We start from the raw sequence: 26,554 nt of genomic DNA on the forward strand, positions 1-26,554 counted from the left end.
GAGATACAGTGACTGAATACAGTTTTCTGGAAGGGCTCCGGGAGCTGAAAAAACACAAATAGGGAAAAACTAACACATCCAAGTAAAATATGGAGCTTAGCTTAAAAAAATGAACAAAATATTACTCTGACTACTCTAGAAAGAATGAGATTTGGGGCATGCGCTTGCCTACATAGTACCCTTTCTCCCTTCTTTATAATTACCTATGTGTACTTAGCTAAGATCCTATATTTCCCAAACTCCTTTGTGGGAGCATGACTCTATTTACTTACATCCAATGAGATGTAAGCCAGATTGTGTGGAACCTCTGAGAAGTCTGCTGAGAGGCAGCTGTTTCAGCTGGGTGGCGAGGTCTTACCCACCACTTCTCTATGCAGCCTGAGATAGTGACATGATGGAAGAAGCTCTGTAGCCATCTTGGATTAAAGTGACCTTGAGGATGGCAGCCTCACAATGAAGATGGCTGAGTAGAGGACACATGAGCCTGGGTCCCTGATAACTGTAGAAACATCACACGTGCCTTTTCTAACCTACCTCAAAACTGCTTATTTTGCAAGAGAAAAGTGAGCCTTTTAATATTGAAGGCATGAGTTTTCTGCATTGCACATCTGAACTTAATCTTACCTGACATAGGCAATATTTGGAAGTGTCAAGGCTAGTTAATAGAGTATTAGTAGTGTGAACCATTTGATATTGCTTTTCCTGTAGGTGAAAAAAATTCAAGCATTAGCAATTTAATTTGGTTCATTCTAAATAGTGTTAGTCTAAGTAAAAGTGTGACTTGGTCTAGGATTTGGAAATGGGAAAATCAGAAAGGTTCAGGGTATATGTGGAAGATCAAACTAATAAGACTTAATGATGAATTATATATTTTGTAATTAAAACAAATGAAATGAATGTGAGATCTAGCTTCCAGGCATTAGCTATTGGATGCATCCTGGACAGAAATTGTTGGGTGAGCTGAGGTGAGTGCTGGGCAGAGGTAGCATCTGGCTCCTGCCAACCAACGACACCCCTCAAAGCAGGGCAGCAATTTTCCCTGAAGCAGGTCTGAGTCCAGCATGTCTGGGTGCTACAATCTTCCAGGGGGTTGCCTTATTTTCGTCACCCCTTGCTTCAGTTCATTCACCATCGTCCCTGGATATATTTCTCAAGGAAGCAAACATTAATTTGCCGTGCCATCCCCTTGTTTGCTAATTTTTAGAGACTAAAAAAACAAACTACTACACCAAGTTTTAACATTTTTCTCTATACATTTTAACTCAATCATCTGTTCCAAACCCAGTACTCCTCGCTTTCCTACCAAAACCCTGATTATCAATTAATCTACATACTGTCCTTTTCATACCTGAGGTGTATTTCTTCCTCTGTGTCTTCTTTAGCTTCTCCAAACCTATTTGCACTCCTACTCCTCTACCTGAATCCAATCTCTTTTACCTGATCTTCTCTTCCCCTATCACTGAATCCAAACAATTATTCCTTCCTCTGATCCTGTTCAGCACTGAATTATAACATTATTCCACAGATATATCGAATAAGGGAGTGCTTTGACTGAGGCCTTAGATTTGCTGCATTGGGTTCTTCTAATGATGTTATTAACTCCTTAGTAAGTAGAAACAGGCCTTATGTGTCTATTTTTGGTATTTAGCATTCAGTTTAGTATTTATGTTAGTCATGAACACAACATAGCTTAAAAATATAACAATTGCTGTAATTTCTCAGGGTAGTTCACCAAGTAAAGGCAGTATTTGGTGTAGACACGATTAGTCATTTCTATTCATTTGTGCCACCTTAAATGGTAGAATATTACATACAATGATACATTGTCTTTGTTTGGTAAAGAACAATGTCAAAAAGACCAGTTTTTCAAATCTGCAAGCTAGAACATCAATATTGGTCATATTTAAATTTATTTTTGTAGAGAAAGTTTTATAGAAGCATAAACTATGGCTTAAAGAACAATTTAAAAATTGAAATCATACCATATATCTTGTTTTATTAATTTATGTTACCATAATCCTTTGCACACATTTTAGTAGAACTGCTAGATCTCAAGAGTACATTTGTTTTGAAGGATTTTGCAGCCACATTTCCTCTAGATGTGAAAACACAGTGCATATGTCATCTCTTTCCTAAGAAAGATGATGCCCTTGGCAGAGTTACTATCTAAAATACCCAGGACCACTCTACACAGAGCACGTGTGTCATCCATCATTTCACTCAGAACATTACAGTCCTAAAGAATGATGTCTTTTTTACCCCGAGGGCTGCATCACTTTCAGGAACAGCCATGGAAATATTTGCCAAATGAGCCACATTTCTAGAGAGGGGGTGACTGCTATTTTGGTTGATCAAAATATATCACTTAAATTGGATAATTCTAATATAGAATGTGAGGCATCGCACTTTTCTAGAAACGTGAAATATTTCTATTTCAAGTCAGACATTACTCTGTGGCTTAACGCTATACGTTCTTACCTGAATGTTGTCTTTAGACTCTCCCTTTTGTTTTCCTTTTGTACATTCACTTACGGTTTGTCTACTTCATTTTTTGTCACTTTTCGATGGGTTCCTGTTAAAACACTTGATACCCTGGCTAACCTAACAAGAATGAGTCAAATTGGGACTCAGAAAAAGCTGGCTTCACTATAATGTTGGTAATACTACCAATATTTTGCATGTGGAGAAACAATGATTAAGCAAAAAGCAACTATCCGAGGATAATCCAGTAATAAATATGTGATGCATATTCAAATGAAGGTTTCCTAAATCTGCATGCTTCCCATTGTATAATTATAGATTTCATAAGTTGTGTGTTCTATGTTTGCATATACAGGCACAATTCCTCTTTACTTTTGAAATGTCTTCAACTTCAAAAATGAGCTACTCTGCTTCCAATTTACTTTAAACAAAATACAATTTAGGAGGGTAAGAATAAAGGAAATAATATTTAGGGAATGCTTGCTACATGTCTGACATTAAGCTACAAATTTTATATGTTAATTAATCATTTCCAATTGGTAGCTTTCATCTAGCATTTTGCAGAAACTCTTAATCTCATTGGCAGTTAAAAGTGCACTGTAGGGTGGATGAATTTAGCAAAGGCAATCTATCCTGATGATTGTATTCACAGTGTATAGCTTCATGTCATTTTTAATTAAAGATAATAAATTGGTTTGACATGAATAGTTCAATTTCATGCATACTCATTTATTTCAATTATCTATTCAATAATGAGTAATTCCAACCTTATAGAACATCTTAAGGTAGTAACTAGAATCCTTAGTTTTTTTATCCTTTGACATTCATGGGCTTTCATACTAATATATGAAAGGGACTTTCAAAGTGTTGAAAATTCAACAGTGCAGAAGCAGACAATGGTCCTATTCTCATACAACAGGGCTGACTTTGCAGTAGGCTAAACAGATAATAAATGTAGTAAAGTAATACTAACTATAACTTTTTTTTTTTTAGAAAAGTCTAGTCAGGCGCAGTGGCTCACGCCTGTAATCCCAGCACTTTGGGGAGCCGAGGTGGGTGGATCACCTGAGGAGTTTAAGACCAGCCTGGCCAACATGTCAAAACTGCATCTCTACCAAAAAAATACAAAAATTAGTTGGGCGTGGTGGTGCGCACTTGTAATCCCAGCTACTTGGGGAGGCTGAGGCAGGAGAATCGTTTGAACCCAGAAGGTGGAGGCTGTAGTGAGCTGAGATCATGCCTTTGCACTCCAGCTTAGGCAACAAGAGCGAACCCTGTCTCAGAAAAAAAAAAAAAAAAAAAAAAAAAAAAAAAGTCCTTTCTTTCAGTAGGCCTTTCTCCCCTTGTTATCCAGCCTTATTTCAAAGTGGCACTGAAAGTTTTTAGCCCCTCTTTATTTTTAGTCATTCAGATCAAATGCCTACCATGATGAGCAATAGTGAGGAAACAGGAACTTCCAAGAACCTTCCTAGAGCTCACCATAGAGTGTTATATATTGTTGTTAATTACCATCCATCATTCAACCTGGCTTTTTAATTGCAACTTTTTCTACACAATCTTCTTGTCCCTGTTTTACTTACTTAAAAATAAGAGTAGTTTCTGCCAAACACGTTTCTCATCTGTGAAGCACAATGGACACATGCAATTAACACATTAACTAGGGTAGACCACATGGGCCTCTTTAACAGTAAGTAAAAGAGCTAGGGTAAAAAATGCTGATGTGATGTGTCTTTTTAAAAATATTTTTACATAATGTGTCTTTACCGTAAATTCTTTGATGAGTCAGAAAGAAGAGAAATTCAGTGATTTAAGTGTTCATTTTTTTTTTATTTTTTTTATTATACTTTAAGTTCTAGGGTACATGTGCATAACGTGCAGGTTTGTTACATATGTATACTTGTGCCAGGTTGCTGTGCTGCACCCATCAACTCATCAGCACCCATCAACTCGTCATTTACATCTGGTATAACTCCCAATGCAATCCCTGCCCCCTTCCCCCTCCCCATGATAGGCCCCGATGTGTGATGTTCCCTTTCCCGAGTCCAAGTGATCTCATTGTTCACTTCCCACCTATGAGTGAGAACATGCGGTGTTTGGTTTTCTGTTCTTGTGATAGTTTGCTAGGAATGATGGTTTCCAGCTGCATCCATGTCCCTACAAAGGACACAAACTCATCATTTTTTATGGCTGCATAGTATTCCATGGTGTATATGTGCCACATTTTCTTAATCCAGTCTGTCACTGATGGACATTTGGGTTGATTCCAAGTCTTTGCTATTGTGAATAGTGCTGCAATAAACATACGTGTGCATGTGTCTTTATAGCAGCATGATTTATAATTCTTTGGGTATATAACCAGTAATGGGATGGCTGGGTCATATGGTACATCTAGTTCTAGATCCTTGAGGAATCGCCATACTGTTTTCCATAATGGTTGAACTAGTTTACAATCCCACCAACAGTGTAAAAGTCTTCCTATTTCTCCACATCCTCTCCAGCACCTGTTGTTTCCTGACTTTTGAATGATCACCATTCTAACTGGTGTGAGATGGTATCTCATTGTGGTTTTGATTTGCATTTCTCTGATGGTCAGTGATGATGAGCATTTTTTCATGTGTCTGTTGGCTGTATGAATGTCTTCTTTTGAGAACTGTCTGTTCATATCCTTTGCCCACTTTTTAATGGGGTTGTTGTTTGTTTTTTTCTTGTAAATTTGTTTGAGTTCTTTGTAGGTTCTGGATATTAGCCCTTTGTCAGATGGGTAGATTGCAAAAATTTTCTCCCATTCTGTAGGTTGCCTGTTCACTCTGATGGTAGTTTCTTTTGTTGTGTAGAAGCTCTTTAGTTTAATGAGATCCCATTTGTCAATTTTGGCTTTTGCTGCCATTGCTTTTGGTGTTTTAGACATGAAGTCTTTGCCCATGCCTATGTCCTGAATGGTACTACCTAGGTTTTCCTCTAGGGTTTTTATGGTATTAGGTCTAATATTTAAGTCTCTAATCCATCTTGAATTAATTTTCATATAAGGAGTAAGGAAAGGATCCAGTTTCAGCTTTCTGCTTATGGCTAGCCAATTTTCCCAGCACCATTTATTAAATAGGGAATCCTTTCCCCATTTCTTCTTTCTCTCAGGTTTGTCAAAGATCAGATGGCTGTCGATGTGTGGTATTGTTTCTGAGGAATCTGTTCTGTTCCATTGGTCTATATCTCTGTTTTGGTATCAGGACCATGCTGTTTTGGTTACTGTAGCCTTGTAGTATAGTTTGAAGTCAGGTAGCGTGATGCCTCCAGCTTTGTTCTTTTGACTTAGGATTATCTTGGAGATGCGGGCTATTTTTTGGTTCCATATGAACTTTAAAGCAGTATTTTCCAATTCTATGAAGAAACTCGTTGGTAGCTTGATAGGGATGGCATTGAATCTATAAACTACCTTGGGCAGTATGGCCATTTTCACAATATTGATTCTTCCTATCCATGAGCATGGTATGTTCTTCCATTTGTTTGTGTCCTCTTTTATTTCACTGAGCAGTGGTTTGTAGTTCTCCTTGAAGAGGTCCTTTACATCCCTTGTAAGTTGGATTCCTAGGTATTTTATTCTCTTCGAAGCAGTTGTGAATGGAAGTTCATTCATGATTTGGCTCTCTGTTTGTCTGTTACTGGTGTATAATAATGCTTGTGATTTTTGCACATTAATTTTGTATCCTGAGACTTTGCTGAAGTTGCTGATCAGCTTAAGGAGATTTTGGGCTGAGACAATGGTATTTTCTAAATATACAATCATGTCATCTGCAAAGAGGGACAATTTGACTTCTTCTTTTCCTAACTCTATCCCCTTGATTTCTTTCTCTTGCCTGATTGCCCTAGCCAGAACTTCCAACACTATGTTGAATAGGAGTGGTGAGAGAGGGCATCCCTGTCTTGTGCCAGTTTTCAAAGGGAATTTTTCCAGCTTTTGCCCATTCAGTATGATATTGGCTGTGGGTTTGTCATAAATAGCTCTTATTATTTTGAGGTACGTTCCATCAATACCGAATTTATTGAGCGTTTTTAGCATGAAGGGCTGTTGAATTTTGTCAAAAGCCTTTTCTGCATCTATTGAGATAATCATGTGGTTCTTGTCTTTGGTTCTGTTTATATGCTGGATTATGTTTATTGATTTGCGAATGTTGAACCAGCCTTGCATCCCAGGGATGAAGCCCACTTGATCATGGTGGATAAGCTTTTTGATGTGCTGTTGAATCCGGTTTGCCAGTATTTTATTGAGGATTTTTGCATCGATGTTCATCAGGGATATTGGTCTAAAATACTCTTTTTTTGTTGTGTCTCTGCCAGGCTTTGGTATCAGGATGATGTTGGCCTCATAAAATGAGTTAGGGAGGATTCCCTCTTTTTCTATTGATTGGAATAGTTTCAGAAGGAATGGTACAAGCTCCTCCTTGTACCTCTGGTAGAATTCAGCTGTGAATCCATCTGGTCCTGGACTTTTTTTCGTTGGTAGGCCATTAATTATGGCCTCAATTTCAGAGCCTGCTATTGGTCTATTCAGGGATTCAACTTCTTCCTTGTTTAGTCTTGGGAGAGTGTAAGTGTCCAGGAAATTATCCATTTTTCTAGATTTTCTAGTTTATTTGCGTAGAGGTGTTTATAGTATTCTCTTATGGTAGTTTGTATTTCTGTGGGGTCGGTGGTTATATCCCTTTATCATTTTTTATTGCATCTATTTGATTCTTCTCTCTTTTCTTCTTTATTAGTCTTGCTAGCGGTCTGTCAATTTTGTTGATTTTTTCAAAAAACCAACTCCTGGATTCATTGATTTTTTGGAGGGTTTTTTGTGTCTCTATCTCCTTCAGTTCTGCTCTGATCTTAGTTATTTCTTGCCTTCTGCTAGCTTTTGAATGTGTTTGCTCTTGCTTCTCTAGTTCTTTTAATTGTGATGTTAGAGTGTCAATTTTAGATCGTTCCTGCTTTGTCTTGTGGGCATTTAGTGCGATAAATTTCCCTCTACACACTGCTTTAAATGCGTCCCAGAGATTCTGGTATGTTTTCTCTTTGTTCTCATTGGTTTCAAAGAACATCTTTATTTCTGCCTTCATTTCATTATGTACCCTGTAGTCATTCAGGAGCAGGTTGTTCAGTTTCCATGTAGTTGAGCGGTTTTGATTGAGTTTCTTAGTCCTGAGTTCTAGTTTGATTGCACTGTGGTCTGAGAGACAGATTGTTACAATTTCTGTTCTTGTACATTTACTGAGAAGTGCTTTACTTCTAATTATGTGGTCAATTTTGGAATAAGTGCGATGTGGTGCTGAGAAGAATGTATATTCTGTTGATTTGGGGTGGAGAGTTCTATACATGTCTATTAGGTCTGCTTGCTCCAGAGATTAGTTCAATTCCTGGATATCCTTGTTAACTTTCTGTCTTGTTGATCTGTCTAATGTTGACAGTGGAGTGTTGAAGTCTCCCATTATTATTGTATGGGAGTCTAAGTCTCTTTGTAAGTCTCTAAGGACTTGCTTTATGAATCTGGGTGCTCCTGTATTGGGTGCATATACATTTGGAATAGTTAGCTCTTCCTGTTGAATTGATCCCTTTACCATTATGTAATGGCCTTCTTTGTCTCTTTTGATCTTTGATGGTTTAAAGTCTGTTTTATCAGAGACTAGTATTGCAACCCCTGCTTTTTTTTGTTCTCCATTTGCTTGGTAAATCTTCCTCCATCCCTTTATTTTGAGCCTATGTATGTCTCTGCATGTGAGATGGGTCTACTGAATACAGCAGACTGATGGGCCTTGACTCTTTATCCAGTTTGCCAGTCTGTGTCTTTTAATTGGAGCATTTAGTCCATTTACATTTAAGGTTAATATTGTTAGGTGTGAACTTGATCCTGCCATTATGATATTAACTGGTTATTTTGCTCGTTAGTTGATGCAGTTTCTTCCTAGCCTAAATGGTCTTTACATTTTGGCAAGTTTTTGCAATGGCTGGTACTGGTTGTTCCTTTCCATGTTTAGTGCTTCCTTCAGGGTCTCTTGTAAGGCAGACCTAGTGGTGACAAAATCTCTAAGCATTTGCTTATCTGTAAAGGATTTTATTTCTCCTTCACTTATGAAACATAGTTTGGCTGGATATGAAATTCTGGGTTTAAAATTCTTTTCTATAAGAATGTTGAATATTGGCCCCCACTCTCTTCTGGCTTGTAGAGTTTCTGCCAAGAGATCTGCTGTTAGTCTGATGGGCTTCCCTTTGTGGGTAACCCGACCTTTCTCTCTGGCTGCCCTTAAGATTTTTTCCTTCATTTCAACTTTGGTGAATCTGGCAATTATGTGTCTTGGACTTGCTCTTCTCGAGGAGTATCTTTGTGGTGTTCTCTGTATTTCCTGGATTTGAATGTTGGCCTGCCCTTCTAGGTTGGGGAAGTTCTCCTGGATGATATCCTGAAGAGTGTTTTCCAATTTGGTTCCATTTTCCCCCTCACTTTCAGGCACCCCAATCAGACGTAGATTTGGTCTTTTTACATAATCCCATACTTCTTGCAGGCTTTGTTCATTTCTTTTTCTTCTTTTTTCTTTTGGTTTGTCTTCTCGCTTCATTTCATTCATTTGATCCTCAATCGCTGATACTCTTTCTTCCAGTTGATCAAGTCAGTTACTGAAGCTTGTGCATTTTTCACGTATTTCTCGTGTCATGGTTTTCATCTCTTTCATTTTGTTTATGACCTTCTCTGCATTAATTACTCTAGCCATCAATTCTTCCACTTTCTTTTCAAGATTTTTAGTTTCTTTGCGCTGGGTACGTAATTCCTCCTTTAGCTCTGAGAAGTTTGATGGACTGAAGCCTTCTTCTCTCATCTCGTCAAAGTCATTCTCCGTCAAGCTTTGATCCATTGCTGGCGATGAGCTGTGCTCCTTTGCCGGGGGAGATGCGCTCTTATTTTTTGAATTTCCAGCTTTTCTGCCCTGCTTTTTCCCCATCTTTGTGGTTTTATCTGCCTCTGGTCTTTGATGATGGTGACGTACTGATGGGGTTTTGGTGCAGGTGTCCTTCCTGTTTGATAGTTTTCCTTCTAACAGTCAGGACCCTCAGCTGTAAGTCTGTTGGAGATTGCTTGAGGTCCACTCCAGACCCTGTTTGCCTGGGTGTCAGCAGCAGAGGCTGCAGAAGATAGAATATTGCTGAATCACGAGTGTACCTGTCTTATTCTTGCTTTGGAGGCTTCCTCTCAGGGGTGTACTCCACCCTGTGAGGTGTGGGGTGTCAGACTGCCCCTAGTGGGGGATGTCTCCCAGTTAGGCTACTCAGGGGTCAGGGACCCACTTGAGCAGGCAGTCTGTCCCTTCTCAGATCTCAACCTCCATGTTGGGAGATCCAGTGCTGTCTTCAAAGCTGTCAGACAGAGTCGTTTGCATCTGCAGAGGTTTCTGCTGCTTTTGTTTACTGTGCCCTGTCCCCAGAGGTGGAGTCTACAGAGACAGGCAGGTTTCCTTGAGCTGCTGTTAGCTCCACCCAGTTGGAGCTTCCCAGCAGCTTTGTTTACTTACTTAAGCCTCAGCAATGGCGGGCGCCCCTCCCCCAGCCTGGCTGCTGCCTTGCTGGGAGATCGCAAACTGCTCTGCTAGCAATGAGGGAGGCTCCGTGGGCGTGGGACCTTCCCGGCCAGTTGTGGGATATGATCTCCTGGTGTGCCTGTTTGCTTAAAGCGCAGTATTGGGGTGGGAGTTACCCGATTTTCCAGGTGTTGTGTGTCTCAGTTCCCCTGGCTAGGAAAAGGGATTCCCTTCCCCCTTGTGCTTCCCAGGTGAGGGGATGCCTCGCCCTGCTTCAGCTGTAGCTGGTCGGGCTGCAGTAGCTGACCAGCACGGATTGTCCGGCACTCCCTAGTGAGATGAACCCAGTACCTCAGTTGAAAATGCAGAAATCACAGGTCTTCCGTGTCGCTCGCGCTGGGAGTAGGAGACTGGAGCTGTTCCTATTCGGCCATCTTGCTCCGCCTCCCAAGTGTTCATTTTTTACGAATGTGCAGAGTTCCTCTGTGTAACATTTATTTACTTGCTTCTGTTTTATCGAGCCTTTCAACTTCATTTAACTTTGCTGATGTTCTAATGAGTCAAAATTTGAAAAAAAGAGCATAGTTTTATACTGATAAACATGGACCCTGAAAAGAATAAAAAGAACATGCAAATCTTCATTATTACTTTTATAATTTAGTTCATGCTTTTAGCTTTCCACATTCCAAAGGTTCCTAAACTAAATATCTAACCAGAAATGTTTGAAAAACTGTTTGAACACGTCACTGTGTTTTTGGAAATTGCCTGTCTACATTCCTTGCAGAATGTTTAATTGTTGTATTTATTGTAGCCAATTCTTTGAAAAATTAACAGTATCTCCTAACTTGCTTTTGCAACATTTGTTAGCATCCAAAATTGCAAATAAGGATAAGAAAAAATAATCTAATGATCAGTATGAAATGTATATATTTGAAAATGTCTTTCTCCTATCCTAAAATTCATAACAAACATATGTAAAAATAAACCATAGGGGACAATCAAAGTCTACTCTATCTGTGATTTAGAAATTTTGTGACATTCTTTCCTAATCCCTAGTTGGCTAGCACAATTGGAGGAAATCATCTTAATGGATGCATGAAAGTCATTGATCATAGACTTTTCCCTGTATACTTCTTACTACACAAGGGAATTTGAACTAATAAAATTATACAGTTTCTCTTCATTTACTTAGAGGAATTCTCTCTTTCTAGCTGCATAGTAGGGGAATATCCTCAGGGATATGGAGACAAAAGAATTCATCCTATGCCAATTTATTGTGATAGGAAGACAAATTCTCCTACACTAACGTAAGCCTGTGGGAGCTCCTTCCAAGGACTGATGGCAATATAGAAATACAAAATACACCTAATGTAAAAGATACAACTACCATGTCTCTAGAATAAACAGAAGAAGGATACCTTATTTATCTTGCAATAGGCAAAGACTTCTTAAAGAAGACACAGAACGCATTAACCACCAGATAAAAGGTTGGTCTTATTAAAATAAAGAACTCAACAAATTAACAACAATCCTTAAGTTTGTGAATACATAAAGCAGACTGGGAGGAAATAGCTTCGATGCATACTGAAGAGAGGTTTTACTTCCATAATACATAGAGAACTCATAAAATCAACCAGAAAAATGGAGAAAACTAATTATCAGAAAATTAAACATTAAAATGAGAATGAAATATTACTGCAATCATTCTCAACTATCTAAAACAAAAATGAGAGACAACAGCAAGTGTAACATGGACATGGAGCAATTAAAACTCTCATAGAGGCTGGGTGTGGTGGTTCATGCCTGTAATCTCAGAACTTTGGGAGGCCAAGGTGGGAAGATTGCTTGACGCCAGAAGTTCAAGACCAGCCTGGAAAACATAGTAAGATCCTCATCGCTACAAAGCACACACACACACACACACACACACACACACACACACAGAGAAAAACACTCTCATACATTGCTGAGTGGGAGTGTAAATTGGCTGTCCACATTGGCAAATCATTTTGTAGTATCTACTAGAGCGAACCATACATTCACACTATGACCTAGCCCTTTCATTCCTGCCAATGAGTGCTTATCCCCAACAAATTATATGCAAAACAATGTCCATACTAGTATAATTCATAATTGCCAAAAATGAAAACAATTCACGTCTATAAACACCAGAATGAATAAATATAGCAAGACATGTTTATAAAAGTGTATTTGACACAGCAACAAAATAAAACTAATTATTATCATAAACAAGAACATAAATAGATTTTACATCACAAAAAACATTCATGCTGAGTAATTTCATTTGTTTGAAGTGCAAAACCAGGCAAAACTGGTCTGTAAAGATGGTGGTCTGAATAGCATTGGTAACTGACTCAGAGGTGACCTGAGGAGGTCCTCTCAGATGGGTAATATTCTATATGCTGATTGTCTCAATGGTTTCCTCCTGACATGCTCCCTCTGCCCAAGTCCAGTAATAATCCATACGCCCTATAATCTACAGATGCTGAACATTTGGCTCAGCCTTCCAGGACAGAGAAAGGTGGAGATGGGAGCAGGGAAATCTGAAAGGACAAATGAATACCAATCCCATTTCAAGATTTTGAGCAAATATATTCTAGAGCAGGTCTGGAATCATCCTTAGTCAAGGGTATGGCTTCTTATTTCAGTCTTCTGTTTTTTTCCTGGCAAAATTGTATTATGATTAATTAGGTCAAGAAAGTGCCACCAAACAAATTTGGAAGCATAAAATAACGTCTTAAAAAGTAAGAGACACTAATTAATAGTAGTTAAGAGCTTGCATTTTGGAATCATAGCTGGGTCTAATCTGTGACCCAAGGTTCTTATTTCCAAACTTCCAGCACTAACATTTACATTGTTAAGATGTGTGAGGGTTCAACGAGGTACTGAAGGTGAAGCTTTTGATACAAGGCCCAGCACACAGTAAATGGCAGCTAACTGACATTAAGAAGCTGTGTTGTAATAGATGAAGGTTGTATAGTTTTCAGCCCAGGTCAGTGTGAAACAAATTACTCCCGAAGTCACTTTGAGGTACATGGGGAAGTGAAAGGTCTCTGAAAAACAGAGTGGTCAAATATATCAGTCAAGCCAAATGCAGAAAATGAGTGATTTAGGACATCATACTTAGAGCAGATGGAATTTTGAGTTCCTGGAATATTTTTTAAATCATGCTTAATGAATATAGTAAATACAATAGGAAATGGAAAACCGATAAAAGATCTTTGAGAAAGTTTCTGTAATAGTCAGTAGGACTCAGTCCAAATGACAAGGACATCAGAAATTTAATGAGATTAGCATGAAACAGGAATATAAAGTGCTAACGCACTTTGTAGGGAAGAATTTATTAGCCTCAAAAATAGCATATTCAGGGAGAACAATGGTTATTGCTGGGTTCTGAATCCCTTCCCTCCCAACAAAGTAGAACAAATCACTCTTAAGATGACTAAGGACAACAAGTCCACATGTGACTACAGTTTCAGGAAATACAGACATGAGAGTCTTCAAAATACTGTAAAATAGTGACAAAATAATAACAAATCTGATCGATTCAAGCCCCCATGCACCGCTGTAAACCTGAGGACGCCAAGGGCTGAAAACAGCCATGGGGTACAAGAAACACAGCAGCCAAATAAATAACCAATTCCAGTCAAATCCTTTGCAGAGGGAAAACTTGCTACAAAGAACATCATTGGTCAACTGAAAAAAATAACATATAGATGATTAGATTTTTAAATGTCTTTTTTTATTGTTATTATACTTTGAGTTCTAGGGTACATGTGCATAACGTGCAGGTTTGTTACATATGTATACTTGTGCCATGTTGGTGTGCTGCACCCATCAACTCGTCAGCACCCATCAACTCATCATTTACATCAGGTATAACTCCCAATGCCATCCCTCCCCCGTTCCCCCCTCCCCATGATAGGCCCCGGTGTGTGATGTTCCCCTTCCTGAGTCCAAGTGATCTCATTGTTCAGTTCCCACCTATGAGTGAGAACATGCGGTGTTTGGTTTTCTGTTCTTGTAATAGTTTGCTAAGCATGATGGTTTCATTTTTTAAAGCAAGCTAAAGAGAATATCTATAGAAAGACTTTGAGATTTGAATAAATAGCAGTGCTGGCCCTTTACAGCAGGGAACTGGTGACTGGTTGTGGAAAGAGTCAGAGAGAGGTGCTTGTACTTTTTAAAATGTTTCACCATGATTATGTGTATGTGTGTGTATGTTCACGCATGTATGTGTGCATATTTCTAATAATAAATACTTTTTCTGAGTAAAGTGGGAGTTTTTAAAAGGCTACAAGCTCAGTTGCACAGAACATGGGCTCTGTAGTCAGACAAATTCCATCTCCTCCCACTTACTGGTTTACCTCCATCATATTATTTAAATTCCTAAGCCCTAGCTTTATATCTAGATTACATAAGAATGATCTATGGTTGTTATTGCAATAAGTGAAGGAATTGGTATAGATTTCTGAAGTTTGTTAGCTCCCTCAGTATGTTGAAAGTGATCACCATTAGGCTCTGGGTACCTAACTGTTTACACAGACAACTGCAGTGACAACTAGGGCATCCATGCTAACTGCAGGTCAGAACAACACTCTGTAGTCACTCTGCTCACTAAGACGAGGAAACATGGAACATATTTAGAAAGGGGCACAATAAAATGCTGTTGGGCGGGGGTTTAAAGGGCCTGAAAATCCTAAATTTGCAGGACCACCTGTTCCTTAAACAAAGTGAAAGAATTTTTCGTTTGGTTTGTATTTGGTTCATTTTGAGAGACTTGTGACAGCTCTTATATTGACAGTATTATTTAAAACTTTTAAAATTACGCATGAAAGCTCTCAGTCTATGTGAGGAAAACCTTTCACCTCAGACACATGGAAACTTTGGTTCAGTGTACTCCATTTTAAAAAGTAAATAATTTTTATTTTTGACTTCAGGTTTATGTAAATAATTAAAAACTACTTAAACACTTAAACACTCTTTTCTTGTTTGATTCTTTGGAAAACAACAAAAAATAAGTTTTCAAGACAAGTTCCATGAAGATGCTTTGCTTTTTACTTTTTTTCCCTATGGATAACTTTATGATAAACGCTCCAAGATGTCAAAAACTTAAAATACCTGTGCATCCAGAAAAAAATTTCAAAAATAAAAAATTTCAACTTTTCCAGTCAAATACATTTGAGGTCATTTTAAAAAATACATACAAATAACAAAATGGAAACTATAGACGAAGAGGGAAGATCGGGATACTTCTCAGCAACAAGCAAAAAGAGGGAATTGAGAGGTGCTGCCCCTCCTCACTTGAGGGAAGGCTCCCCAACCCCTCTCAGGGTTACACATGTATTTTAAACAATGACAATAACAACAAAGGGTCACCTACAATGACAGGTACATGCTATTGCCTCCATAATTAAATTTAAAATTGTATGTATTTGTAGAAGAATACAAAAGTTAAATATATTCCAGAACATCAGAAATAAGCATATTTATATTTTTATCAGAGAAATAAGCCTTTTGATTTTTCCTTTTAAAAAGATTTTTATTTTAGAAGAGATTTAGATTTATAGAATTATTGCAAAAGTAGAGCAGAGAGTCCCACGCATCCTAATCCCTAGTTTCCCTTATGAACACCTCATATCAGTATGGTATGTTTTTCACAATTAATAAAAAAGATTGCTACATTATTATTAATGAAAGTCTATACATTATTCAGATTTTCTGTTTTCCTCTATTTTTTTTCTGTTCCAGGATCCCATCAAAGATACTACCTTTTACTTTGTAGTTATGTCTCCTTACATTGCTTTTGGTTGTGATAGGTTCTCAGACTTTGCTTATGAATGTCTTTAGAATTTAGGAAATTATGTGTCAGATATTTTATTGAATATCAATCAATTGAGAATTATATGTTGTTTTTCTCCTGATTAGACTGGGGTTATGGGTTTGGGGAGTAAAAACACAAGGGCAAAGTTCTATTCTCATAACATTACATCAAGGGTATATACTATCAGCATGGCTTGTCACTGTTGATATTAACCTTGATAATCTGGTGAAGGAAGTTTTCATCCATTATTTCCACCATAAAGTCATTGTTTTATTTCTCCCTTCTATAAAGTAATCTTTAAAAGAAATTCACTACATATAGCACACTTTTCACTTGGCTCCTCTATCTTTTTGATATATCCCATGATTATGTGTGTGTATGTCTGTGTGTGCATGTGTGTGTGTGTGTTGTGTTTTAACATTTTCTTATTTTCTGAGCCTACAAGATGCTCAAGGCTGATCTTGTATATTTCCTGTCCCAGTCAGAGAGTCAGTGATTTCTTTAAAGAGTTCTGGTTTCTTTTGTCAATGAATGGTATGAAAATCCAAGATCTGGGATATCTTTTTATCTAGGGCTTTTCAACTGACAGGACAAGAAGATATTTAGGTGTGTATATATCTGTGTATAAAAAAACATGTATAAATATTTCTATATATAATTTTATGTATATTAAGGTAAACATGAGTTCATACTGGTATCTCCAACTGTAATCATTTCCACATGGAACAGTCACAACTTTTCCCCTGGTTTATCTGTAAGCTCCTACTCCAACACTTAAAAACAAGGCTCTCACCCTCTGCCATCTATTTACTTAATTGTTCAATTCCAGTGTGCATGTATGGTGGCTTCAGACTTATTAACCCATATCCCCATGGGAAACAACTTTATCAAGTAGAATGCAATTCTTACGCACGTTTCTTTTGTCCAGTTTCTTGTACACGGACTCCACACTGATTTTCAAAGATATTTAGGTCACCAACTAATTGCCCACTTCCATCAGTGGGATTGTTTCTGACATTTTTAATACTATTAGATTATTTTGTCACATTCGATACCTCATCCTGTTGTCACCCAATCTCCTAAATAATTTTCTAAATTTGCATACATTAAGGTACAATCTTTGTTCTGTAACTTTCTATGGGTTTTCACAAATGCATAAGCACATGGATCCACCATTAGAGTATCATATGTAATAGGTCCAATGCCCTCTAAAATGCCCTATGTTTCACCTATCAACCATCTCTCACCCCAAACATCTGGCAATCATTGATATTTTTTATTGTCTTTATAGCTTTTCCTTCTACAAAATGACATATATTTGAAATTGTACAGTATATAGCTTTCAGTCAGGCTAGCTTCTTTCACATAACAATATGAATTTAAGATTTATGTCTTTTTTTGTGGTTATATTGTACATTTTTTATCACTCTATAATATTCCATTGTATGGATATTCCACAGTTTGTCTATCAATGTCTATCCTTTCACTTCTTGAAAGACATCTGGGTTGCATGTAGTTTTGAGTAATTATAAACACATCTACTAGAAATACAAGTATGTAGGATTCCATACGGACATAAGTTTATTGGAGTGTAATTACTGCATTGTATGGTAAGACTATGTTTAGCTTTGTAAGAAGCTGCCAAACAGCCTTCTAAAGTGGCTGTGCCGTTTGCTTTCACACTATTAATCACCAAGAGTTTCTGCTGCTCTGCATCCCCACAGCCATTTGTATTTTCAGTGTTTTGAATTTTAACCATTCTCAGGGGTATATATCATATTTTACTGTGATTTTCATTTGAAATCCCCTAATGATAAATAATGCTGAGTACATTTTCATGGGTTTATTTCCTATTTGTATAACTTCTCTGGTGAAATGTCTGTCCAGATTTTGACTACTTCTAACTAGGTTGTTTGATCCTCATTGTTGATTCTTAAGAGTTCTTTGTATATTTTTGATATGAAATTTTCATTATATTTGTATTTTGCAAATATTTTCTTCCAGTCTCTGGCTTGTCTTTTTATTCTCTTAACGATGTCTTTTGCAGAGAAAAAAAAATTAATTTTGATCGAGTCTAAATTATCAATTTTTTCTTTCTTGTGTCATACCTTTAGTATTGTTGTTATAAAATTATAATTAAATCATTGGTAAGTATTTTTTCTCTTATAATTTCATGTAAAAGTTGCATATATTTTACATTTTACAGTTAGGTCTATAATCAACTTTGAAATAATTTTGTAAGAAGTCTAAGGTCTTTGTCTAGGTTTTGAATACTTTTTTAAATTTTTCACATACAGACATTTTAATTTTTCTTTAGCATTTGGTTGAAAGACTATCCTGTCTTCATTGAGTTGAATCCTTTATCAAAGGTCACTAAACTATATTTCTGTCGGTCTATTTGTGGGATCTCTATTCTGGTCCGTCTTTCTACATGTTTATTCTTTTGCCAATAGTAGACTGTCACTATTACTTGTGCTATGTGGTAAGTTTTACAATCAGGTAGTTTGGGTACTTTGATGTTGTTCTTCAGTCTTGTAGTGGCTGTTCCAGGTCTTACCTTTCCATACAAACTTCAGAATCAGTTTGTCAGTATCTCAATCTGTTCCAGCTGCTGTAACAAAATGCCATAGAATGAAGCTTTAGCAACAAGACATTTATTTCTCACAGTTCTGGAGACCAAGGTGTCTGAGATCAGAGTGCTGGCTAATTCTGTTTATGGAGAGAGCTATCTTCCTGGCTTGCAAATGTCTGCCTTTTCCTGTGCCCTCCCATGGAGCAGAGAGATAACCCTCTTTGTCCTCTTATTAAGGTCACTAATCCTACCACAAGGACCCCACTCTCATGACCTCATCTAACCTAATTAGCTCTCAAAGGCCACATCTCCACATACCATCACACTATAGGTTAATGCTTCAATATATGAATTTGGAGGGGGGTGCAAAATTCTATACATAACAGTCAGTATCTACAAAATAGCTTGCTGGGATTTTTATTTTTATTGCATTGACCCTAGAGATCAATTTGGGAAGAACTGATATCTTAACAATGTTGGGCCTTCCAAACCATGAATTTGGAATATCATTCCATTTATTTAGATATTCTTTGGCTTTTTATCAATGTTCTATATTACCTTCACACATAGGTTTTCTATAATTTTAGTTTAAATATTCTATTTATGTGCTATTTAAATAACATTACATTTTTAACCTCAAATTCTAATTATTCATAGTTATAGTATAGGAAAGTAACTGAATCTTTGCATAAATTAAACTTAATTATAAGTTGCATTAGTTTTTTATGCAATTCTTTGGGATTCTCTACATATAAAATAATATAATCTACAAATGAAAGAGTTTCTTTCTTTTCAATCTGTATATATTTATTTTGCTTGTCTTGTCTCACCGTAGTAGGTAAGAGTTCCAGCACTATGTTGAATAGGAGTTGTGAGAGGACCTCCTTTGTTAAATGTGATTTTTATTGTAGGTTTTCTGTGGCTACTCTTTATCAAATTCAGACTGTTCTCTTTCGTTCATAGTTTGCTGCTAGTTTTTATAATGAATGGATATAGCATTTTGTAAAATTATTTTTCTGAGCCAACTGGTATGTTTGTATTATTCTTTTGTCTGTTGATTAGATATATTACATACATTTGTTTTCTGAAATTGCACAACTGTAGTAAACCCCACATTGTCATGATGTATTAATTGTGCATTATTAGAATTAATTTACTAATATTTTCTTAGTATTTTTGCATCTCATTTCATGAGAGATAATGTTCTATTTCTTTCTTTTTATATTTTATCTGGTTTTTATAATAGGATAATTCCATACTTATAAAATAAATTAGAAAGTTTTGCTCTGCTTCTATTTTCAGGAAAAGTTTATGAATAATTGGTATAATTTCTTCCTGTGTTTTGTACAATTCACCAGTGAAACTATTTTGACTGTTGATTTATTCTTTAGAGAGCTGTGAGTTATTGATTCAATTATTTTAATGCATATAACCACTGGGAATTCAGGCTGCCTTTTTGCTTTGTGTGAGTTATGGTAGTTTGTGTCTTCCAAGGAACTGGTCTCTTTCATCTAGTTAACAATTTTGTGGCCAGAGAATTGCTCATACATTTTTTCTTTTTAATTCACTTAAGGGGCCTGATATTAGTGTTGATCACATTTGTATTTCTGATATTGGTAATTTTTTTTTGAATTTTTATTTATTTATTATTATTATTATACTTTAAGTTCTAGGGTACATGTGCATAATGTGCAGGTTTGTTACATATGTATACTTGTGCCATGTTGGTGTGCTGCACCCATCAACTCGTCAGCACCCATCAACTCGTCATTTACATCAGGTATAACTCCCAATGCAATCCCTCCTCCCTCCCCCCTCCCCCCTCCCCATGATAGACTCCGGTGTGTGATGTCCCCCTTCCCGAGTCCAAGTGATCTCATTGTTCAGTTCCCACCTATAAGTGAGAATATGCGGTGTTTGGTTTTCTGTTCTTGTGATACTTTGCTGAGAATGATGGCTTCCAGCTGCATCCATGTCCCCACAAAGGACACAAGCTCATCCGTTTTTATGGCTGCATAGTATTCCATGGTGTATATGTGCCACATTTTCTTAATCCAGTCTGACACTGATGGACATTTGGGTTGATTCCAAGTCTTTGCTATTGTGAATAGTGCCACAGTAAACACATGTGCGCATGTGTCTTTATAGTAGCATGATTTATAATCCTTTGGGTATATAACCAGTAATGGGATGGCTGGGTCATATGGTACATCTAGTTCTAGATCCTTGAGGAATCACCATACTGTTTTCCATAATGGTTGAACTAGTTTACAATCCCACCAACAGTGTAAAAGTGTTTCTATTTCTCCACATCCTCTCCAGCACCTGTTGTTTCCTGACTTTTTAATGATTGCCATTCTAACTGATGTGAGAGGGTATCTCGTTGTGGTTTTGATTTGCATTTCTCTGATGGTCGGTGATGATGAGCATTTTTTCATGTGTCTCTTGGCTATATGAATGTCTTCTTTGAGAATGTCTGTTCATATCCTTTGCCCACTTTTTGATGGGGTTGTTTGCTTTTTTCTTGTAAATTTGTTTGAGTTCTTTGTAGGTTCTGGTTATTAGCCCTTTGTCAGATGAGTAGATTGCAAAAATTTTCTCCCATTCTGTAGGTTGCCTGTTCACTCTGATGGTAGCTTCTTTTGCTGTGTAGAAGCTCTTTAGTTTAATTAGATCCCATTTGCCAATTTTGGCTTTTGCTGCCGTTGCTTTTGGTGTTTTAGACATGAAGTCTTTGCCCATGCTTATGTCCTGAATGGTATTACCTAGGTTTTCCTCTAGGGTTTTTATGGTATTAGGCCTAACATTTAAGTCTCTAATCCATCTTGAATTAATTTTCATATAAGGAGTAAGGAAAGGATCCAGTTTCAGCTTTCTGCTTATGGCTAGCCAATTTTCCCAGCACCATTTATTAAATAGGGAATCCTTTCCCCATTTCTTCTTTCTCTCAGGTTTGTCAAAGATCAGATGGCTGTAGATGTGTGGTATTATTTCTGAGGACTCTGTTCTGTTCCATTGGTCTATATCTCTGTTTTGGTACCAGTACCATGCCGTTTTGGTTACTGTAGCCTTGTAGTATAGTTTGAAGTCAGGTAGCGTGATGTCTCCAGCTTTGTTCTTTTGACTTAGGATTGTCTTGGAGATGCGGGCTCTTTTTTGGTTCCATATGAACTTTAAAGCAGTTTTTTCCAATTCTGTGAAGAAAGTCATTGGTAGCCTGATGGGGATGGCATTGAATCTTTAAATAACCTTGGGCAGTATGGCCATTTTCATGATATTGATTCTTCCTATCCATGAGCATGGTATGTTCTTCCATTTGTTTGTGTCCTCTTTTATTTCACTGAGCAGTGGTTTGTAGTTCTCCTTGAAGAGGTCCTTTACATCCCTTGTAAGTTGGATTCCTAGGTGTTTTATTCTCTTTGAAGCAATTCTGAATGGAAGTTCATTCATGATTTGGCTCTCTGTTTTTCTGTTACTGGTGTATAAGAATGCTTGTGATTTTTGCACATTAATTTTGTATCCTGAGACTTTGCTGAAGTTGCTTATCAACTTAAGGAGATTTTGGTCTAAGACAATGGGGTTTTCTAAATATACAATCATGTCGTCTGCAAACAGGGACAATTTGATATTTTCTTTTCCTAACTGAATCCCCTTGATTTCTTTCTCTTGCCTGTTTGCCCTAGACAGAACTTCCAACACTATGTTGAATAGGAGTGGTGAGAGAGGGCATCCCTGTCTTGTGCCAGTTTTCAAAGGGAATTTTTCCAGTTTTTGCCCATTCAGGATGATATTGGCTGTGGGTTTGTCATAAATAGCTCTTATTATTTTGAGATACATTCCATCAATGCCGAATTTATTGAGCGTTTTTAGCATGAAGGGCTGTTGAATTTTGTCAAAAGCCTTTTCTGCATCTATTGAGATAATCATGGGGTTCTTGTCTTTGGTTCTGTTTATATGCTGGATTATGTTTATTGATTTGCGAATGTTGAACCAGCCTTGCATCCCAGGGATGAAGCCCACTTGATCATGGTGGATAAGCCTTTTGATGTCCTGCTGAATGCAGTGTGCCAGTATTTTATTGAGGATTTTTGCATCGATGTTCATCAGGGATGTTGGTCTAAAATTCTCTTGTCTTGTTGTGTCTCTGCTAGGCTTTGGTATCAGGATGATGTTGGCCTCATAAAATGAGTTAGGGAGGATTCCCTCTTTTTCTATTGATTGGAATAGTTTCAGAAGGAATGGTACCAGCTCCTCCTTGTACCTCTGGTAGAATTCAGCTGTGAATCCATCTGGTCCTGGACTTTTTTCGTTGGTAGGCTATTAATTATTGTCTCAATTTCAGAGCCTGCTAGTGGTCTATTCAGGGATTCAACTTCTTCCTGGTTTAGTCTTGGGAGAGTGTAAGTGTCCAGGAAATTATCCATTTCTTCTAGATTTTCTAGTTTATTTGCGTAGAGGTGTTTATAGTATTCTCTGATGGTAGTTTGTATTTCTGTGGGGTCGGTGGTGATATCCCCTTTATCATTTTTTATTGCATCTATTTGATTCTTCTCTCTTTTCTTCTTTATTCATCTTGTTAGCGGTCTGTCAATTTTGTTGATTTTTTCAAAAAACCAACTCCTGGATTCATTGATTTTTTGGAGGGTTTTTTGTTTCTCTATCTCCTTCAGCTCTGCTCTGATCTTAGTTATTTCTTGCCTTCTGCTAGCTTTCGAATGTGTTTGCTCTTGCTTCTCTAGTTCTTTTAATTGTGATGTTAGAGTGTCAATTTTAGATCTTTCCAGCTTTCTCTTGTGGGCATTTAGTGCTATAAATTTCCCTCTAAACACTGCTTTAAATGTGTCCCAGAGATTCTGGTATGTTGTATCTTTGTTCTCATTGGTTGCAAAGAACATCTTTATTTCTGCCTTCATTTCGTTATGTACCCAGTAGTCATTCAGGAGCAGGTTGTTCAGTTTCCATGTAGTTGAGCGGTTTTGATTGAGTTTCTTAGTCCTGAGTTCTAGTTTGATTGCACTGTGGTCTGAGAGACAGTTTGTTACAATTTCTGTTCTTGTACATTTACTGAGGAGTGCTTTACTTCCAATTATGTCGTCAATTTTGGAATAAGTGCGATGTGGTGCTGAGAAGAATGTATATTCTGTTGATTTGGGGTGGAGAGTTCTATAGATGTCTATTAGGTCTGCTTGCTGTAGAGATGAGTTCAATTCCTGGATATCCTTGTTAACTTTCTGTCTCGTTGATCTGTCTAATGTTGACAGTGGAGTGTTGAAGTCTCCCATTATTATTGTATGGGAGTCTAAGTCTCTTTGTAAGTCTCTAAGGACTTGCTTTATGAATCTGGGTGCTCCTGTATTGGGTGCATATATATTTAGGATAGTTAGCTCTTCCTGTTGAATTGATCCCTTTACCATTATGTAATGGCCTTCTTTGTCTCTTTTGATCTTTGATGGTTTAAAGTCTGTTTTATCAGAGACTAGTATTGCAACCCCTGCTTTTTTTTTGTTCTCCATTTGCTTGGTAAATCTTCCTCCATCCCTTTATTTTGAGCCTATGTATGTCTCTGCATGTGAGATGGGTCTCCTGAATACAACAGACTGATGGGTCTTGACTCTTTATCCAGTTTGCCAGTCTGTGTCTTTTAATTGGAGCATTTAGTCCATTTACATTTACGGTTAATATTGTTAGGTGTGAACATGATCCTGCCATTATGATATTAACTGGTTATTTTGCTCGTTAGTTGATGCAGTTTCTTCCTAGCCTAAATGGTCTTTACATTTTGGCATGTTTTTGCAATGGCTGGTACCGGTTGTTCCTTTCCATGTTTAGTGCTTCCTTCAGGGTCTCTTGTAAGGCAGGCCTAGTGGTGACAAAATCTCTAAGCATTTGCTTATCTGTAAAGGATTTTATTTCTCCTTCACTTATGAAACTTAGTTTGGCTGGATATGAAATTCTGGGTTTAAAATTCTTTTCTTTAGGAATGTTGAATATTGGCCCCCACTCTCTTCTGGCTTGTAGAGTTTCTGCTGAGAGTTCTGCAGTTAGTCTGATGGGCTTCCCTTTGTGGGTAACCCAACCTTTCTCTCTGGCTGCCCTTAAGATTTTTTCCTTCATTTCAACTTTGGTGAATCTGGCAATTATGTGTCTTGGAGTTGCTCTTCTTGAGGAGTATCTTTGTGGTGTTCTCTGTATTTCCTGGATTTGAATGTTGGCCTGCCCTACTAGGTTGGGGAAGTTCTCCTGGATGATATCCTGAAGAGTGTTTTCCAACTTGGTTCCATTTTCCCCCTCACTTTTAGGCACCCCAATCAGATGTAGATTCGGTCTTTTTACATAATCCCATACTTCTTGCAGGCTTTGTTCATTTCTTTTTCTTCTTTTTTCTTTTGGTTTCTCTTCTCACTTCATTTCATTCATTTGATCCTCAATCACTGATATTCTTTCTTCCAGTTGATCAAGTCGGTTACTGAAGCTTGTGCATTTTTCACGTATTTCTCGTGTCATGGTTTTCATCTCTTTCATTTCGTTTATGACCTTCTCTGCATTAATTACTCTAGCTATCAATTCTTCCACTTTTTTTTCATGATTTTTAGTTTCTTTGCGCTGGGTACGTAATTCCTCCTTTAGCTCTGAGAAGTTTGATGGACTGAAGCCTTCTTCTCTCATCTCGTCAAAGTCATTCTCCGTCAAACTTTGATCCATTGCTGGCGATGAGCTGCATTCCTTTGGAGGGGGAGATGCACTCTTATTTTTTGAATTTCCAGGTTTTCTGCCCTGCTTTTTCCCCATCTTTGTGGTTTTATCTGCCTCTGGTCTTTGATGATGGTGATGTACTGATGGGGTTTTGGTGTAGGTTTCCTTCCTGTGTGATAGTTTTCCTTCTAACAGTCAGGACCTTCAGCTGTAGGTCTGTTGGAGATTGCTTGAGGTCTACTCCAGACCCTGTTTGCTTGGGTATCAGCAGCAGAGGCTGCAGAAGATAGAATATTGCTGAACAGCAAATGTACCTGTCTGATTCTTGCTTTGGAAGCTTCCTCTCAGGGGTGTATTCCACCCTGTGAGGTTTGGGGTGTCAGACTGCCCCTAGTGGGGGATGTCTCCCAGTTAGGCTACTCAGGGGTCAGGGACCCACTTGAGCAGGCAGTCTGTCCCTTCTCAGATCTCAACCTCCATGTTGGGAGATCCACTGCTCTCTTCAAAGCTGTCAGACAGAGTCGTTTGCATCTGCAGAGGTTTCTGCTGCTTTTGTTGTTGTTTAGCTGTGCCCTGTCCCCAGAGGTGGAGTCTACAGAGACAGGCAGGTTTCCTTGAGCTGCTGTGAGCTCCACCCAGTGCGAGCTTCCCAGTGGCTTTTTTTACCTACTTAAGCCTCAGCAATGGCGGGCACCCCTCCCCCAACCTCTCTGCTTCCTTGCAGTTAGATCGCAGACTGCTGTGCTAGCAATGAGGGAGGCTCCGTTGGCGTGTGACCCTCCCAGCCAGTTGTCGGATATAATCTCCCGGTGTGCCTGTTTGCTTTCAGTGCAGTATTGGGGTGGGAGTTACCCGATTTTCCAGGTGTTGTGTGTCTCAGTTCCCCTGGCTAGGAAAAGGGATTCCCTTCCCCCTTGTGCTTCCCAGGTGAGGCGATGCCTCGCCCTGCTTCAGCTCTCGCTCGTAGGGCTGCAGCAGCGGACCAGCACCGATTGTCCAGCACTCCCTAGTGAGTTGAACCCAGTACCTCAGTTGAAAATGCAGAAATCACTGGTCTTCTGTGTTGCTCGCGCTGGGATTTGGAGACTGGAGCTGTTCCTATTCGGCCATCTTGCTCCACCCCCTGGTAATTTCTTTATTCTCTTTCTTTCTTTCACTTGCCTAGAAATTTATTACTACTATTAAACTTTTCAAAGGTGGGTTTTTTTCCTATTTTAAATTTTATTAATTTCTGTTCTAATTTTTGTGATTTTCTTATGTTTTCTTTAGCCTAAAATGTTCTTTTGTCTCTATTTTTATGGTGAGAGCCAGATTATGGATTCTAGATCTTTCTTCTCTCTTAAATATACTTTGAATGCTATAAACCTTCCTCTAAGGACTGTTTTGCTGCTTTCCACACATTTTGATAAAGTGTGTTTTGTT

Source organism: Chlorocebus sabaeus, chromosome 8 (genome assembly GCF_047675955.1).
Source record: "Chlorocebus sabaeus isolate Y175 chromosome 8, mChlSab1.0.hap1, whole genome shotgun sequence".
In the NCBI taxonomy this organism is placed as follows: Eukaryota; Metazoa; Chordata; class Mammalia; order Primates; family Cercopithecidae; genus Chlorocebus; species Chlorocebus sabaeus.